Source organism: Rhinopithecus roxellana, chromosome 13, assembly GCF_007565055.1.
Source record: "Rhinopithecus roxellana isolate Shanxi Qingling chromosome 13, ASM756505v1, whole genome shotgun sequence".
Lineage (NCBI taxonomy): Eukaryota > Metazoa > Chordata > Mammalia > Primates > Cercopithecidae > Rhinopithecus > Rhinopithecus roxellana.
The window spans coordinates 77,790,309-77,808,467 of record NC_044561.1 but is presented as its reverse complement, the minus strand read 5'-3'; the positions used below and the strand labels follow the sequence as shown (position 1 = coordinate 77,808,467).

The 18,159-nt window shown below is 43.7% G+C and overlaps 1 long non-coding RNA gene across 1 annotated transcript; it reads right to left on the bottom strand.

Moving 5' to 3' along the window:
* Positions 1–921: 921 nt before the first annotated feature.
* LOC115892776 lies at positions 922–15,965 on the bottom strand. Its single transcript, XR_004052686.1, has 3 exons — positions 15,851–15,965; positions 13,317–13,356; positions 922–996 (listed from the first exon to the last, which is right to left on the bottom strand). It is a non-coding gene; the product is annotated as an uncharacterized LOC115892776 (long non-coding RNA).
* Between the last annotated feature and the right edge of the window lie 2,194 nt (positions 15,966–18,159).

The window sequence follows — 18,159 nt, the reverse complement described above, 5'->3', positions numbered from 1 at the left end:
GTGGCATTATTACCAAAAATGTATAATCTGAACTTAGTTGTGAATAAACATCAAACAGACTCAAACTGAGAGGCCTTCTACAAAGTAACTGGCTCGTACTCTTCAAAAATGGCAAGGCCGTGACATATACAGAAAGCCCAAGGAACTCTTCCACATTGTGGACAACTAAATGCAGTGTGTGATCCAGGAGGCAGTCCTGGGGCAGAAAGGAAGAGGGAAAAGGAAAGACATTTTTCGTTCTGCTTTGTTTTTGCTCTGAAAGACCAGACTGGTACAGTTGGTGAAACTTGGGATGCGTGGACTGGATGGCAGTGTTGTGTCAGTGCTAAATTTCTGGTTTCGATGAGGGCACTGTGGCTGTGTAGGAGAGTGTAGGAGCTTAGGAAGAAGACTGACTCTCCAAAGGGAGAGGGCCAGGCCCAGTTAACAGCTGTAGTTATTAAACTCTGGAGCAATTGCTGTCTGCCCCGCACAGTCTATGATTATAGATAGTCTTGTTGCTTAACTGCTCAGCAGACAGATGCTCGATTTCTGGGGCCGTTGCATATTTGTAACACTCAGGAGGTCTAAAATATTGGCAGGCAAGTTATTTTATCCAACATGAATGGGATCTAGATTTGCCAGTCACTGTGCCAAGCACAGGGAGGCAAAGGGACCCGAGGATCAGGCCCAGGCCTTCGTAGAATGTGCCCATTCCAGCAGGAGTGGCTGGAGAGCTCCCCACAGATAAGGGCAGGATGGGGTGCTCTGTACCAACTAGTGAAATGAGAACAACCTCAGGAATGCAGAGGAGGAAAAGGAATGTGTGTGGAAAAAAGACAAATGACACGGAGAAGTAGTAAGAGCAGAAAGACTGTTTAACATGACCTTCAATGTATTTTCTTTGAGATGAGTGTGGGCTTGCCTGAAAAGGTGAGAAGACAAGATATGTTCAAGGCATTCAGCCATGATGGCACCATTGCACTCCAGCTTGGGCAACAGAGCAAGACCCGGTCTCTGAGGAAAAAAAAATACATATATAAATATATATATACATATATATGTAATATATGTATGTATTATAATAATGACTTTTCTGTTTTTAATTCGTGAGAGGCTTCCAAACTTACCTTAAAAATGTACATATATCAAGCCACAATCTCTCTCTTGACAGAACTTGGGAGGAAAATGGGGGCTGCAAAATGTTTTCTTGTCTGAGCCTCCTCTTCACGATGGGAATGCAGTACTCAGCGAAACACATCCCACCTCCACGAGAGTAGGGAGGAAGTAGACTACAATAGCTCTGAGCTACCTTTTTGCTCCAAAATTCTAAGATTCCAAGAGCTAGGGTGTCAGTGACCCTCCCCCAATGGCCCTCAGACCCTAGCTTTCCAGCACCAACTCCAGTAAGATCCAACTGCCTATATCTCATCTCTGGGCCCAAAGGCTCTTTCAAGAACTTCAGTGTGCAGCAGGTCAGATATGCAGAGGGAAAAACACTCAACAATAACTGACAGGACCCAGTGTATAAGCACCCAGCTCCCTCCTGACTCAGGCTCAAGGCATTATGACTTATGACTCAAGGGATTGAGTCATCATTTATAATAGCAAAACTTGGAAATATATGGCAAGATATGTAATAGCCACACAACACCTCTATCTTCCTTTGGAGTGCAGTGGTGCAATCACAGCTCACTGCAGCTTCTCCAGCCTCAGACTTTCCAGTAGCTAGAGGTCTTGCTATGTTGATCAGGCTGGTCTTGAACTCCTAGGCTCAAGCGAACCTCCTCCTCGGCCTCCCAAAGTGCTGGAATTACAGGTGTGAGCCATGGTGCCAGGCCAAAAAAAATGTGTAGACAGCCCCAGCCTCCTCCTTGTGATACTATACTGCCGCCTAATGTCCTCTTAATAAATTACACCAAATACATTCTCCACGTGAATTCAGAAATAATGGAATAAACAAGGTTGAAGTTGAACCATTTTAGTGTGATAGAAAAACTTTTTGGAAACCAGTCTGCACATATGCACGTATGCTTGTGTATGTATGAAGTACATCTGGAGAACACAAATAAGCTGTTAACAGCAGATGCCTCCGGGAAAGGGAACTGGCAGGCTGAGAAATCTACCAAAATAATAGTGATGATGGTGATGGTGATGATGTTATTTTGTATCTTTTAAATTTTGAGGCATACGATGTCCTGCTAATTGAAAAAAAATGTTTAACTTAAAAAAAGCATTTATTAAATGTTGCTGCTATGATGACTAAGGGGCCATCTTTTCTTCATTCATTGATTCGTGTTCTTAACAAATACTTACTGAAAGCTTCCTGTGTGCTGGGCACTGTCTGGAGGAAAAACAGTGAGGAAGACACGCTCCCACTCTCCTGGAGCAGAGATGCTCAGAGGACAGCCCGGGACACCACATAGTGAAGGCGGCCGAACCCACAGCCTGGGTCCTAGGCTGGCTGGCCATGTGGAGCGGCACCCACCCAGCCCTGCGGCCGTGGGTCAGTGCCGTGGGGAGCAATCACATGCAATGGGCTTCAGCCCTGCATTGGGTCTCTGTTTGGGCACTTCAGCCTTATCCTAATTAATATGCACTTCACAAGCAGCATATAAGGGACATTTTATTCACCCAGCAACAGAAGCACACACATTCTTCTCCAGTGCCATGGAAAACTTACAAAAAGTCACAAAGAGGGATACAAAGCTCATGTCGACAACCTCCACAGAGTGGATATCAGAGATGACACTCCCTGGCCACAGCTCAATCAAGGGACAATTCACTGATTAAAAGGTAAATTTAGAAATTAATTCAAAAATTTAAAAATGTTTCTTTTTTTATCTTTTTTTAAAGTTTATTAGCAATCTAAAAAAAATACTGGTTCATAGGACATAAATCAAAGAAACCACTAACTTGCTAATCTCTACGACATACAAGTTCTATTTATAGTTATGAACTTGACAGTAGGCCAAATTTAGGGTTTAAAATCCAAGAAACAAAAAAATATATATAGAATTTTAACCTCATAATTATTTGAATGTCATTTTGGAAAAGTGCTACTTGAGACGCAGACACTGAGGACATATCTGTATGTGCATGTTGGTCCTGACCCCCACCTTCCTTTGTACTCACACTAAGAAGCACCCCAGTTACTAGAGTAAACAGAATAAAATGAAAGAAGCTGTGAAAAATTACTTATGAGAGAGGGGACATGACCACAGGCAGAGGTGCTTCCTAACTCGTACTGTGAAATTCTCTCTCTTCAAAAACTGTCCTTAAATGTTTGAGGTGATGCATATCCCAGTTATACATATGTATAAAAATGTCACATGTACCTCAAAAATACATACAACTATGATATAGCAAATCGTTTTTTTTAATTCTTTAAGTTATAGGGTACATGTGCACAACCTGCAGTTTTGTTACATAGGTATACACGTGCCATGTTGGTTTGCTGCACCCATTAACTCACCATTTACATTAGGTATTTCTCCTAATGCTATCCCTCTCCCTACCCCCCACCCCCCCACGACAGGCCCCAGTGTGTGATGTTGCCTGCCCTGTGTCCAAATGTTCTCATTGTTCACTCCCCACCTATAAGTTAGAACACGTGATGTTTGGTTTTCTGTCCTTGCAATAGTTTGCTCAGAATGATGGTTTCCAGCTTCATCAATGTCCCTGCAAAGGACATGAACTCATCCTTTTTTATGGTTGCATAGTATTCCATGGTGTATATAATCCAGTCTATCATTGATGGACATTTGGATTGGATCCAAGTCTTTGCCATTGTGAATAGTGCTGGAATAAACATAAATGTGCATGTGTCTTTATAGTAGCATGATTTATAATCCTTTGGGTATACACCCAGTAATGGGATTGCTGAGTCAAATGGTATTTCTAGTTCTAGATCCTTGAGAAATTGCCACACTGTCTTCCACAATGGATGAACTTACAGTCCCACCAACAGTGTAAAAGCGTTCCTATTTCTTCACATCCTCTCCAGCATCTATTGTTTCCTGACTTTTTAATGATCACCACTCTAACTGGTGTGAGATGGTATCTCATTGTGGTTTTGATTTGCATTTCTCTGATGGCCAGTGATGAAGAGCATTTTTTCTTCCGTCTATTGGATGCATAAATGTCTTCTTTTGAGAAGCGTCTGTTCATATCCTTTGCCCACTTTTCGATGAGGTTGTTGTTGTTATTTTTTTCTTGTAAATTTGTTGAAGTTATTTGTAGATTCTGGATATTAGCCCTTTGTCAGAAGGGTAGATTGCAAAAATTTTCTCCCATTCTGTAGGTTGCCTGTTCACTCTGATGGTAGTTTCTTTTGCTGTGCAGAAAATCTTTAGTTTAATTAGATCCCATTTGTCTATTTTGGCTTTTGTTGCATTGCTTTTGATGTTTTAGTCATGAAGTACTTGCCCATGCCTATGTCCTGAGTGGTATTTCCCAGATTTTCTTCCAGGATTTTTATGGTTTTAGATCTAACATTTAAGTCTTTAATCCATCTTGAATTAATTTTTTGTATCAGGTCTAAGGAAGGGACACAGTTTCAGCTTTCTACATATGGCTAGCCAGTTTACCCAGCATCATTTATTAAATAGGGACTCCTATCCCCATTTCTTGTTTTTGTCAGGTTTGTCAAAGATCAGATGGCTGTAGACGTGTGGTGTTATTTCTGAGGGCTCTGTTCTGTTCCATTGGTCTATATCTCTGTTTTGGTACAAGTTCTGTGCTGTTTTGGTTACTGTAGCCCTGTAGTATAGTTTGAAGTCACGTAGCGTGATGTCTCCAGCTTCATTCTTTTTGCTTAGGATAGTCTTGGCTATGCAGGCTCTTTTTTGGTTCCATATGAACTTTAAAGCAGTTTTTTTCCAATTATGTGAAGAAAGTCATTGGTAGCTTGATGGGGATGGCATTGAATCTATAAATTATCTTGGGCAGTATGGCCATTTTCATGGTATTGATTCTTCCTATCCTTGAGCATGGAATGTTTTTCTATTTGTTTGGGTCCTCTTTTATTTCCTTGAGCAGTGGTTTGTAGTTCTCCTTGAAGAGGCCTTTCACATCCCTTGAAAGTTGGATTCCTAGATGTTTTATTCTCTTTGTAGCAATTGTGAATGGGAGTTCACTCATGATTTGGCTCTCTGTTTGTCTGTTATTTGTGTATACGAATGCTTGTGATTTTTGCACATTGATTTTGTATCCTGAGACTTTGTTGAAGTTGCTTAGCTGAAGGAGATTTTGGGCTGACATGATGGGGTTTTCTAAATATACAATCATGTCATCTGCAAACAGGGACAATTTGACTTCTTCTTTTCCTAATTGAATACCCTTTATTTCTTTCTCTTGCCTGATTGCCCTGGCTGGAAATTCCAGCACTATGTTGAACAGGAATGGTGAGAGAGAGCATCCCTGTCTTGTGCCAGTTTTCAAAGGGAATGCTTGCAGTTTTTGCCCATTCAGCATGATATTGGCTGTGGGTTTGTCATAAATAGCTCTTATTATTTTGAGATACATTCCATCAATACTGAATTTATTGAGAGTTTTTGGCATGAAGGGCTGTTGAATTTTGTTGAAGGCCTTTTCTGCATCTATTGAGATAATCATGTGGTTTTTGTCATTGATTCTGTTTATGTGATGGATTAAGTTTATTGATTTGCATATGTTGAACCAGCCTTGCATTCCAGGTATGAAGCCGACTTGATCATGGAGGATAAGCTTTTTGATGTGCTGCTGGATTTGGATTGCCAGTATTTTATTGGCGATTTTCACATCGATGTTCATCAGGGATAATGGTCTAAAATTCCCTTTTTTTGTTGTGTCTCTGTCAGGTTTTGGTATCAGGATGATGCTGGACTCGTAAAATGAGTTAGGGAGGATTCCCTCTTTTTCTATTGATTGGAAAAGTTTCAGAAGGAATGGTACCAGCTCCTCTTTGTACCTCTGGTAGAATTCAGCTGCGAATCCATCTGGTCCTGGACTTTTTTGGCTGGTAGGCTATTAATTATTGCCTCAATTTCAGAGCCTGTTATTGGTCTACTCAGAGATTCAACTTCTTCCTGGTTTAGTCTTGGGAGGGTGTATGTATCCAGGAATTTATCCATTTCTTGTAGATTTTCTAGTTTATTTGTATAGAGGTGTTTACAGTATTCTCTGATGGTAGTTTGTATTTCTGTGGGGTCGGTGGTGATACCCCCTTTATCATTTTTTATTGTGTCTATTTGATTCTTCTCTCTTTTCTTCTTTATTAGTCTTGCTAGTGGTCTATCAATTTTGTTGATCTTTTCAAAAAACCAGCTCCTGGATTCATTGATTTTTTGAAGGGTTTTTGTGTCTCTATCTCCTTCAGTTCTGCTCTGATCTTAGTTATTTCTTACCTTCTGCTAGCTTTTGAATGTGTTTGCTCTTGCCTCTCTAGTTCTTTTAATTGTGATGTTAGGGTGTCAATTTTAGTTCTTTCCTGCTTTCTCTTGTGGGCATTTAGTGCTATAAATTTTCCTCTACACACTGCTTTAAATGTGTCCCAGAGATTCTGGTACTATTGTGTCTCTGTTCTCATTGGTTTCAAAGAACATCTTTATTTCTGCCTTCATTTCGTTATGTACCCAGTAGTCATTCAGGAGCAGGTTGTTCAGTTTCCATGTAGTTGTGCAGGTTTGAGTGAGTTTCTTAATCCTGAGTTCGAATGTGATTGCACTGTGATCTGATAGACAGTTTATTGTGGCTTCTGTTCTTTTACATTTGCTGAGGAGTGCTTTATTTCCAACTATGTGGTCAATTTTGGAATAAGTGCTATGTGGTGTTGAGAAGAATGTACATTTTGTTGATTTGGGGTGGAGAGTTCTGTAGATGTCTCTTAAGTCTGCTTGGTGCAGAGGTGAGTTCAAGTCCTGGATATCCTTGTTAACATTCTGTCTCATTGATCTAATATTGACAGTGGGGTGTTAAAGTCTCCCAGTATTATTGTGTGGGAGTCTAAGCCTCTTTGTAGGTCTCTAAGGACTTGCTTTATGAATCTGGGTGCTCCTGTATTGGGTTCATATATATTTAGGATAGTTAGCTCTTCTTGTTGAATTGATTCCTTTACCACTATGTAATGGCCTTCTTTGTCTCTTTTGATCTTTGTTGGTTTAAAGTCTTTTTTATCAGAGACTAGGATTGCAACCCCTACTTTTCTTTTTTTTTTTTTTTTTTTTTTTGCTTTCCATTTGCTTGGTGGATCTTCCTCCATCCCTTTATTTTGAGCCTATGTGTATCTCTGCACATGAGATAGGTCTCCTGAATACAGCACACTAATAGCTCTTGACTCTTTATCCAATGTGCCAGTGTGTCCAGAATTGGTGGGTTCTTGGTCTCACTGACTTCAAGAATGAAGCCTCGGACCCTCGTGGTGTTATAGTTCTTAAAGATGGTGTGTCCAAAGTTTGTTCCTTCAGATTTTCAGATGTGTCTGGAGCTTCTTCCTTCTGGTGGGTTCGTGGTCTCACTGTCAGGAGTGAAGCTGCAGATCTTCGTGGTGAGTGTTACAGCTCTTAAAGGCAGCGCATCTGGAGTTGTTCGTTCTTCCTGGTGGGTTCGTGGTCTCATTGGCTTCAGGAGTGAAGCTGCAGACCTTCGCAGTGAGTGTTACAGCTCATAAAGGCAGCATGGACCCAAAGAGTGAGCAGCAGCAAGATTTATTGCAAAGAGCTACAGAACAAAGCTTCCACAGTGTGGAAGAGGACCCGAGCAAGTTGCCACTGCTGGCTCAGGCAGTCTGCTTTTATTCCCTTATCTGGCCCCACCCACATCCTGCTGATTGGTCCATTTTACGGAGAGCTGATTGGTCCACTTAACAGAGAGCGGATTGGTCCGTTTACAATCCTTGAGCTAGACACAGAGTCACAGAGTGCTAGTTAGCTAGATAGAGAGTTAGCTGGATACAGAGTACCAACTGGTGTATTTACAAACCTTGAGCTAGACATAGAGTACTGATTGGTGTATTTACAAACCCTGAGCTAGACACAGAGTGCTGATTGGTGCGTTTACAATCCTTGAGCTAGATACAGAGTCACAGAGTGCTAGTCCTCCAAGTCTCCACTAGGTTAGCTAGATATAGAGTACCAATTTGTGTATTTACAAACCTTGAGCTAGACACAGAGTACTGATTGACGTACTTACAAACCCTGAGCTAGACACAGAGTGCTGATTGGTGCATTTACAATCCTTGAGCTAGACATAGAGTGCTAGATGTAAAAGTTCTCCAAGTCCCCACTAGGTTAGCTAGATACAGAGTGCTGACTGGTGCACATAAGATCCTCTGGCTAGATATAAAAATCCAAGTCTTCATCCAGTTCAGGAGCCCAGCCGGCTTCACTCAGTGGATCCTGCACTAGGGTTGCAGGCGGAGCTGCCCACCAGTCCCCAGCCACACCTGCACTCCTCAGCCCTTGGGCTGTGGAAGGGACCGGGGCCATGGAGCAGGGGGCGGTGCCCGTCAGGGAGGCAGCTAAGGCCTGGCGAAAATTTGAGATTTGAGTGTGGTGCCAGAGGGCCAGCACTGCTGGGGGACCTGGCGCAACCTCCGCAGCTGCTGGCCCAGGTGCTAAGCCCCTCACTGCCCTGGGTGGAGGTGCCGGCCAGCAGCTCCGTGTGCAGGGCCCGCTGAGCCCACACCCACGCCGTTGGAACTCACATTGGCTGGGGAGCACAGCCCGGTTCCTGCCCGCGCCTCTCCCTCCACACCTCCCTGCAAGCAGAGGGAGGTGGCTGCAGCCTCAGCCAGCCCAGAGAGGGACTCCCATGGTGCCATGGTGGGCTGAAGGACTCCTCAAGCGCTGCCAGAGTGGGTGCCGAGGTCGAGGAGGCACTGAGAGTGAGGGCTGCTAGCACACTGTCACCTCTCACCAGTCTGTGTCTTTTAATTGGGGCATTTTCCCCTATTTACATTTAAGGTTAATATTGTTATGTGTGAATTTGATCCTGTCATTATGATGTTAGCTGGTTATTTTGCCTGTTATTTGATACAGTTTCTTCCTAGTATCAATGGTCTTTACAATTTGGCATGATTTTGCAGTGGCTGATACCGGTTGTTCCTTTCCATGTTTAGTGCTTCCTTCAGGAGCTCTTGTAGGGCAGGCCTGGTGGTGACAAAATCTCTCAGCATTTGCTTGTCTGTAAAGGATTTTATTTCTCCTTCACTTAGGAAGCTTAGTTTGGCTGGATATGAAATTCTGGGTTGAAAATTCTTTTAAGAATGTTGAATATTTGCCCCCACTCTCTTCTGGCTTGTAGAGTTTCTGCTGAGAGATCTGCTGTTAGTCTGATGGGCTTCCCTTTGTGGGTAACCTGACCTTTCTCTCTGGCTGGCCTTATCATTTTTTCCTTCATTTCAACTTTTGTGAATCTGATGATTATGTGTCTTGAGGTTGCTCTTTTGGGGTGTTCTCTGTATTTCCTGAATTTGAATGTTGACCTGCCTTGCTAGGTTGGGGAAGTTCTCCTGGATAGTATCCTGAAGGGTGTTTTCCAACTAAGTTCCTTTCTCCCCGTCACTTTCAGGTTCACTAGTCAAACGTAGATTTGGTCTTTTCACATAGTCCCACATTTATTGGAGGCTTTGTTCACTTCTTTTTACTCTTTTATCTCTAAACTTCTCTTCATGCTTTATTTCATTAATTTGATCTTCAATCACGGATACCCTTTCTTCCACTTGATTGAATCAGCTATTGCAGCTTGTACATCTGTCACATAGTTCTCATGCCATGGTTTTCAGCTCCATGAGGTCATTTAAGGACTTCTCTACCTGTTTATTCTAGTTAGCCACTTGTCTAATCTTTTTTCAAGGTTTTTGGCTTCCTTGAGATGGGTTCCAACATCCTCCTTTAGTTCAGAGAAGTTTGTTGTTACAAACCTTCTGAAGCCTTCAGCTCATCAAAATCATTCTCTGTCCAGCTTTATTCCATTGCTGGCAAGGAGCTGCAATCCTTTGGAGCAGCAGAAGAGGCACTCTGATTTTTAGAATTTTCAGCTTTTCCGCTCTGGTTTCTCCCCATCTTTGTGGCTTTATCTACCTTTGGTCTTTGATGCTGGTGACCTACAGATGGGGTTTTGGGGTAGATGTCCTTTTTGTTGATGTTGATGCTATTCCTTTCTGTTTGTTAGTTTTCCTTCTACTAGTCAGGTCCCTCAGCTGCAGGTCTATTGGAGTTTGCTGGAGGTCCACTTCAGATCCTGTTTGCCTGGGTATCACCAGCAGAGGCTGTAGAACAGCAAATATTGCAGAACAGAAAATATTGCTGCCTGATCCTTCCTCTGGAAGCTTCATCCCAGAGGGGCATCTGCCTGTATGAGATGTCAGTTGGCCCCTACTAGGAGATGTCTCCCAGTCAGGCTACATGGGGGTCAGGGACCCATATGAGGAGGCAGTCTGTCCATTCTTGGCGCTTAATGCTGGGAGAACCACTGCTCTCTTCAGAGCTGTCAGACAGGGATGTTTAAGTCTGCAGAAGTTTCTGCTGCCTTTTGTTCAGCTATGCCCTGCCCCCAGTAGTGGAGACTACAGAGGCAGTAGGCCTTGTTAAGCTGAGGTGGGCTCCACCATGTTCAAGCTTCCCCAGCCACTTTTGTTTACCTACTCAAGCATCAGCAATGGCAGACAACCCCTGCCTGCCAGGCTACTGCCTCACAGGTCGATCTCAGACTGCTGCACTAGAAGTGAGCAAGGCTCCATAGATGTGGGATCCACCAAGCCAGGTGCGGGATATAATCTCCTGGTGTGCCGTTTGCTAAGACCATTGGAAAAGCACAGTATTTGGGCAAGAGTGTCCCATTTTTCCAGGTACAGTCTGTCATGGCTTCCCTTGGCTAGGAAAGGGAAATCCTCCGACCCCTTGCTTTTCCCGAGTGAGGCAATGTGCCACCCTGCTTCGGCTTGCCCTCTGTGGGCTGCATCCACTGTCCAACCAGTCCCAATGAGATGAACCAGGTACCTCAGTTGGAAATGCAAAAATCACCCATCTTCTGCATCGATCATGCTGGGAGCTGCAGACTGGAGCTGTTCCTATCTGGCCATCTTGGAACGGAGAGAGCAAAAATATTTCCAAATAACACATGGACAGAGAAACATTGTAGTAGTAGACTTTAGAAAATGTTCCAAACTGACAATTACAAAAATACAACATAGCCAAATGTGTGGGACAGAGCTACAAGGGTGCTTACAGGAAATGCAAAGCTCTAACTGCATTTCTTATAAGATAGGCTGAAAGTTGACTTCAAGTAAGACAGCAGCACATCGCTCCCACTGGGCAGCCTGGCTTGGGGCTCCCTAGTAGGGATGGTTTTTGAGGGTGACCTCATCATAGTTCTGGGGTCATGTAGAGGACACTCTGGTGTTACTGTTTCCAATGCACCAAGGGTGACTGTCTTCTGGTGACCTAGCTACCTTGGCCCAAGCATTCTGGGGCCTGGGAGACTGGGAGGCAGGAGATGGGTGGGAGGAGAGGCAGGCCCCAGGTAATAGGGGAGTAGGGCTAAGGAACACAGGTAGCCAGCCTGAGTCAGCTCCCTCAGCCTCTGTGCTGAGAAATCTCGTTCTCCACTTCTCTGCCCTGAGAAACCTTGCTGTCTGGAATCCTGTCGCCTGCAGATGCTCAGCCATGCAGGTCACTCCACAGAGAGAAGCAGCCTGGAGCTCTCACCTTGGCTCACAGCCTCAGATGAGAGGCTTCCGGATATAACATGGCACGTTCATCTTGAGCTTGTGCCCCCAAGTCAGCCTTTCAGCCCAGTGTGATGTGTTGCCATGTGACCCACAGCCCTGCTTTCAGCCTGTCAAAAAAGGCTTCATTTTAAACTTCACCTGAACTCCTCCCTTCTCCGCAATCCTGTCTATCCCATGCTGAAGACAGGAGGCCTCTGATCTGGCTTCCTCGCCGCAGTTACTAACCCTCACTTTGTCGTGGACAGCTGTGCCTTGGTGCCCTTCACCAAAGGGGCTTTATCAGGCGTCAGAAACACCCTTCCTGATGGCGAGGCGCTGGGCTGTAAAATATATACACATTTTTTAAAAAGGCAAATGCTTGATGACACAGTGCTATTTGGATTTTATTTTTTTGAATGCTTAGCAATGCCCTTTCTCAACAAAACAAAACACCATTTTACTTGAATTCCTTAGATAATGGAATTGGCTGCAGGCAGGGTTTGTTTTTTCACCCCTCGAACGTTAAAAATAACCTGGAGAGAGCTATCTGTACTGAGCATGAAGGAAATAACACATACAGTGGTCCATTTCCAAGACAGGGTGCCTTGAATTGGTTTAGGTCAGCAAACTACAGAAGAAACAGGATACACTAGGCCCCTGCTTGGAGAGCCGATGTCTGCTTGCCATCTCCCCACCCTCCCCCTACCCCATTGTCTTAGTTGCCCTCAACCAAACCAAAGAAGTTAGTCTAAGACGAAAGTTTACTAGCTTGCAAAATAGCTTACTTTGTCTGTTCTTAACAGCCTGCCCAGATACTTAGGTCATAAGTCAAGTACTTGAAGAGGCCCTGAGCTAACTAGGATTGCAATGTATTGTGGCTACAACAAAATGCAGCAGAACAATCCTAAAGAAAATGCCTAAAACCCCTACCCAACAACCAACAGGCAATGACCAGGAAGACTGTGACCCCATAATACTCGGCCTATGAGGAACTAAGGGAGGGACCTGCGCACTAGGGGATAAATTGCTTTTGAAACTGCTAGGTGTGTCTGCCCATTAGACACCCGATCTTGCAAGACTGTCATTAAAGTCTCACTTCGACTGTTCTCCGGGTCTCTAAGCCCAAACTTTGGGTTTGGATGGGTGAGTTTTTTTCTCACAGCATGACCTACTCTCCACCAGTGATGTGCAGCACTGCAGTGAGCAGAGCAGAAGAGCTCTCCCTCCCCACTCACCCACCTGCCTCTTGGTTAGACATAAGTTCTCTTGTAACTTCTTTGGCTTCATTTCTTTTAAGTAAGAATAATAAAGTTTTAGTCTTTAATTTAAAAAAAGAAGATAGGCTAAAAATTAATAAGTGTTTAGCTTAAACTAGAAAATTTTAAAAAACAATACACTCTAAGTACAAAGAAAGAAATACTAAAGATGAAATAAATTTAAAAATATTAAACAAAGATACAGAGGAGTTCCACAAAGCCAAAAGTTAGCTCTTGGGGAAGAGAAGTAATAAAACTTAGGCATTTCTGGAGATGCTGACCAAGGAAAAAAGGAAAATTTACAAATTAATTGTTATGAGTGAAATGGAGGCTATCGCTGCAAATACTAAGAAGACGTGAATAATGTTATACCAATAACACTGAAAACTTACGTGAAATGGGATGATTCCTTTAGAAAAATGCCAAAACTGCCTGGAAAGGAGAAAGCTTGATTAGAAATGGAATCAGTGGTTTAAAATATTTCACACAGAAAACAGAAATATTCCACACAGAAAACAGAAATATTCCATCAAATATCCAAGAAATAGAAACTTCAAAACTTAAACACATTCAGAAGATTTAAAAGCAGAAAATCTCCAACTCATTCTGTAAGGCTAATTTAATCTTGATAGTTTCTAAACAAATACTATATTAGAAAGAACATTAGAAGCCAATCTTTTTGTGAATGTAGGAGCAAAGAACCTAAACACAATGTTAGCAAGTCAAATCCAGCAATGTATTTTAAAAGTATGCTTTATAATGGGAATGCAGGAATGATTCAATGTTAGAATTTATCATATTAACAAATTAGTGGGCTGGGTGTGGTGGCTCACACCTGTAATCCCAGCACTTTGGAAGGCTGAGGCAGGTGGATTGCCTGAGGTCAGGAGTTTGAGACCAGTCTGGCCAACATGGTGAAACTCTGTCTCTACTAAAAATACAAAAGAATTAGCTGGGCGTGCTGGTGTGTGCCTGTAATCCCAGCTAATTGGGAGGCTGAGACAGGGGAATTGCTTGAACCAGGAAGGTGGAGGTTGCAGTGAGTCGAGATCATGCCACTGCACTCCAGCCTGGGTGACAGAGCAAAACTCTGTCTCATACAAAAAGGAAAATTAGTGGAAAAAAATAATATCATGTATAGATGAAGGAAATGCACAAAATAAAATTGAATATTCATTAATGATTTTTCAAAACTCTTAAACTAGAAATAGAAGGAAATTTTCTTAATCTGGTAGACGACAACCTATACAATGTAAAATGCTAAAGGCCCTCGTGGAGAGAAGACAGTCCATTAACAGCTACTCTAAATGGGACAATCTGTTCACACCAGTCTCCCCCTACCAGGACAGTCGACCAATTGCCCAGAACATTATTACCTGTGTTGCAGCTGCACTTCATGTGGTCCCAACAAGACTGTCACTACAGTGCAAGGTGACGTCTGTTGGATTATCCATTGGGAAGCTAAAAGAGACCACACAATGGCCCATGTGGCAGGCAGGAATCATAAATGCCAAGTTCTCTTGGGGAAGAGTAGGGTTTCCCTCACATTTTTTCCTGTTTGTAGTAGATTTTGGAAAATGGAAGGCTAGCCATGAGCAGGGAAGATCTTACTTTTTTGTTGAGTTATAGGAAAAATATTTGGTAGAGAAAGCAGTGATTTGTGGTTATAGATTTCAGAGGAAGAAATCAGAGCAGTGGCTAAGATGTTTTGTTTGATATTATTAAATAATGACCTATGAGTGATGGTATGTTAGGTTGAATTCTTCTAAAACAAATTCTAAAGAACAATTTGAGTGCAAGTAGTCTATTTAGGAGGTGACACCAGGAAAAATCAGTAGAGGAGTGGGGCAGTGAGACAGGGAAAGGAGGAAAGCCAGTATGGGTTACCACGTGGGACCACTGTGCTCAATTCCACGTAGACACGCCAGAGAGTTGTCCTGAGCAGAAAGGGAGCCAGGGTCTTTGCACCTGACATGGGCTGAGGGCTGCTCTCAGAAGCATTACCTCCTGGCACTTCTTCTGCCAAAAGAAGGCCCTGCTGTGGAGAGTCATGGGAGCACACAGTGGGATAGACATGGGCAGGAGGCCTGGCAGCCTCTGCTACAGACACTGCGCAGTCCACGTTCTGTTCCTTCACTGAGCAGACAGCTTTGCAGCTGTCCTCCTGGACTTTTGTGAGTAGGTGGGCACATGTGAGCAAGTCATACACAATAGTGGGCTTCCTCCACTACTACTCAAGTTAGGTAAATTGAGGCAGCTTGATAACTCATCAACCTCTTCTAAAACATTCTCACCCCCAAAAAGCAGGGCCAGGCACTCCTCCCTGCTGTCAGAATACTTGCATACATTTTCTGCTGAAGCCCATGTCTCAGTTATCTGCTCCTGCATTCTTAGGGTGGGTGCCCATTGGCTTCCTTCACTTTCTGCCTGCAGGGCTGAGCTGCTTCTGGCTGACAAGTGAAAACATCAGAAGCACCCTCATCAATCGATCCATTTCTTCAACAAATATTTTGAATACTGACTTAATTTGAGTTTACCTAAAGGCAATTTGAGTCAAGAGCTTAGATGCAGGTAGTTGACCTGGGAGGTGATTCCCAGAAGCAGGAGAGAGAGAGAGTGTGTGTGTGTGTGTGAGAGAGAGAGAGAGAGACAGCGCGAGAGAGAGCGAGAGCACACCGAGGAAGATCAGAGGACCACCCAAGGGGGCATTATTGAGCTGATCACCACTGAGGGTCACTGAGGCTCACTTCTACTGAGGGCTCAGAATTGGTCCTCTGGGGACAGAAGGCTGAGGCATACATCCCCAAGTTAGTTAAGGGTTGCTGTGAAGCAGGTTCACTGTGCACTGGTTACCAACATGTCTGTGTCCAGTGAGAGAGAATGCATTCATACTCAGTAAGTTATATGAAGCAAATGTATTACTTACAGACAGGCAGCAAGGGACAAGAGGAGCATTCATTGCAAGCTAGTCGTCCAAGGCTCAGGAAATCTGCTCAGGGCAAATGGAGTCTCAACTGGGCAAGCCCCACTTTCACCACAGATGAGGGATGCCAGAGAGCAGCCTGCCCTGGGTTTAACATCCCAGGGTAATGTGATTTGCTGGGCTGTGTTGAAGGACGTCCTATTTTCAGCAGGAGACTGGAACTGACCTTGGGCTGTTCAGCCAGCTCTCCCTTATCTCACGATGTTGCAATCCCAGCACATTCTGCAGTTATTCCTGAGAACTACATGGAAAAAGGGGGACTGGGTCTGTCCAAGGCCAGCCAAACTGTCCTGCAGTTACCCCGGGGATGTTAAATTTCCCTGAATTCCAGGCTGTGCCTGCTCCCAAGGCTTCTGGAGAAAGTCACAAGATAAGCCTTAAAGAGGACAGCAACAAGATGCTTGAGGAGGCAGCATTTAGGGGAACTCTCCAAAACAACCAGAGAGCTGACGGCAGAGGCAGGCAAGGGGCATTAGCACTGCCAGTGTATGCTACAGGCACCTACCATGTTCCAGGCAGAGTGCCGGGCATGCAGCAGTGAGCAGGACAGACCAACTTATTTCTTCTCATGGAGCTTCATTTCAGTAGTGGAACAAAGAATTTACCAATAAACAAGTCAGCAAATAAGTAATGACGGGTGTCGTCTTTGCAAAAATTATGACAATAAGAAAAATATGACATAGGAAAATTACCACAGTGAAAAAAACCTGACCTAAACCAACTCCATCGTCTAACCTCCAATCTGCCCTTGTTCATTCCCAGGCATAGGCCAAACAAATTTGTGGAGAAACTTAGTTTATAATTTCACTTAAAACCAAATATAACAGCCCGTCCCTGAAACAAACCTCCTTCTTGCTTGGGGACCAGACCACCTTTGTGAGAATAACAAATTAGCTACAAGATTAAAAATTATGGGCCAGGAGTGGTGGCTCACGCCTGTAAGCCCAGCACTTTGGGAGGCCAAGTTGGGCCGATCATCTGAGGTCAGGATTTCGAGACCAGCCTGGCCAACATGGTGAAACCCTGTCTCTACTAAAAAATATAAAAATTAGCTGGGCATGGTGGCAGGTGCCTGTAATCCCAGCTACTCAGGAGGCTGAGGCAGGATAATCATTTGAACCCAGGAGGGGGAGGTTGCAGTGAGCCGAGATCGCGCCCTTGCACTCCAGTCTGGGGGACAAGAGCAAGACTTCATCTAAAAAAAAAAAAAAAAAATTATGGCTTAGGAGTCATGCAGCCCGAAGCCACAAGATTCCTAACCCCCTCAATTGCTCTAATAAATAATACTACTACTACAAAACATAAAATTGGTGTTCAAGGTATTTTTCAGACCCTGCATTGTGATAGACTAGCCACCCAGACTGGTAAACTGGCTAATCTGGTCTTGTGATCCCAACCCAGGAACTGACCCAGAGCAAGACAAAAGCTTCATCTCCTCGTGATTTCATCCCTAACCCAACCAATCAGCACTCACCATTCCCTAGCCCCCTGACTGCTCAACTATCTTTTAAAAACCCTAGTCTCCAGACTGGCACAATCCCAGCACTTTGGGAGGCCGAGGAGGGCAATCACTTGAGAGCGGGAGTTCAAGACCAGCCTGGCTAACACGGTGAAACCCCGTCTCGACTAAAAATACAAATAATTAGCTGGGCATTGTGGCGTGCACTTGTAATCCCAGCTACTATGAGGCTGAGGCACAAAAATCACTTGAACAGAAGGTGGAGGTTGCAGTGAGCCCAGACTGCACCACTGCACTCCAGCCAGGGCAATGAAGCAAGACACTGTCTCAAAAACAAACCCCCCAAAAAATTCCTTAAACTCTGAATCTGAGGAGAGGCTGATTTGAGGAATAATAAGCCTCTGAGCTCCTATTTAGCCAGCTCTATGTGTACTGAACTCTTTATCGCAATTCCCATCTTGAAAAATTGGCTCTATCTGGGCAACAGGCAAGAAGAAGCCGTTGGGTGGTTACAGTGTGATGAGTGCTATGAAGGAAATAACATAAAGGGTGATAGAGAATAACTAGAGGAGGCATTCTAGATAAAATGGTCTGAGGAGGTGACATTTGAGCTGCGTATTAAACACTGAGAAAGAATCTACAAACGGAAGATCTGGTGCAAGACCTTTCCAAGCAGTGTATATCACACACAAAAGCCTATGCCAGCAAAAAGATTTTACTTTCACAAATTCTAGAAACTCTAAGAGTAAAAAAAATGGTGAAAAGAAATGAAGTGATAACACATATTGTGAGT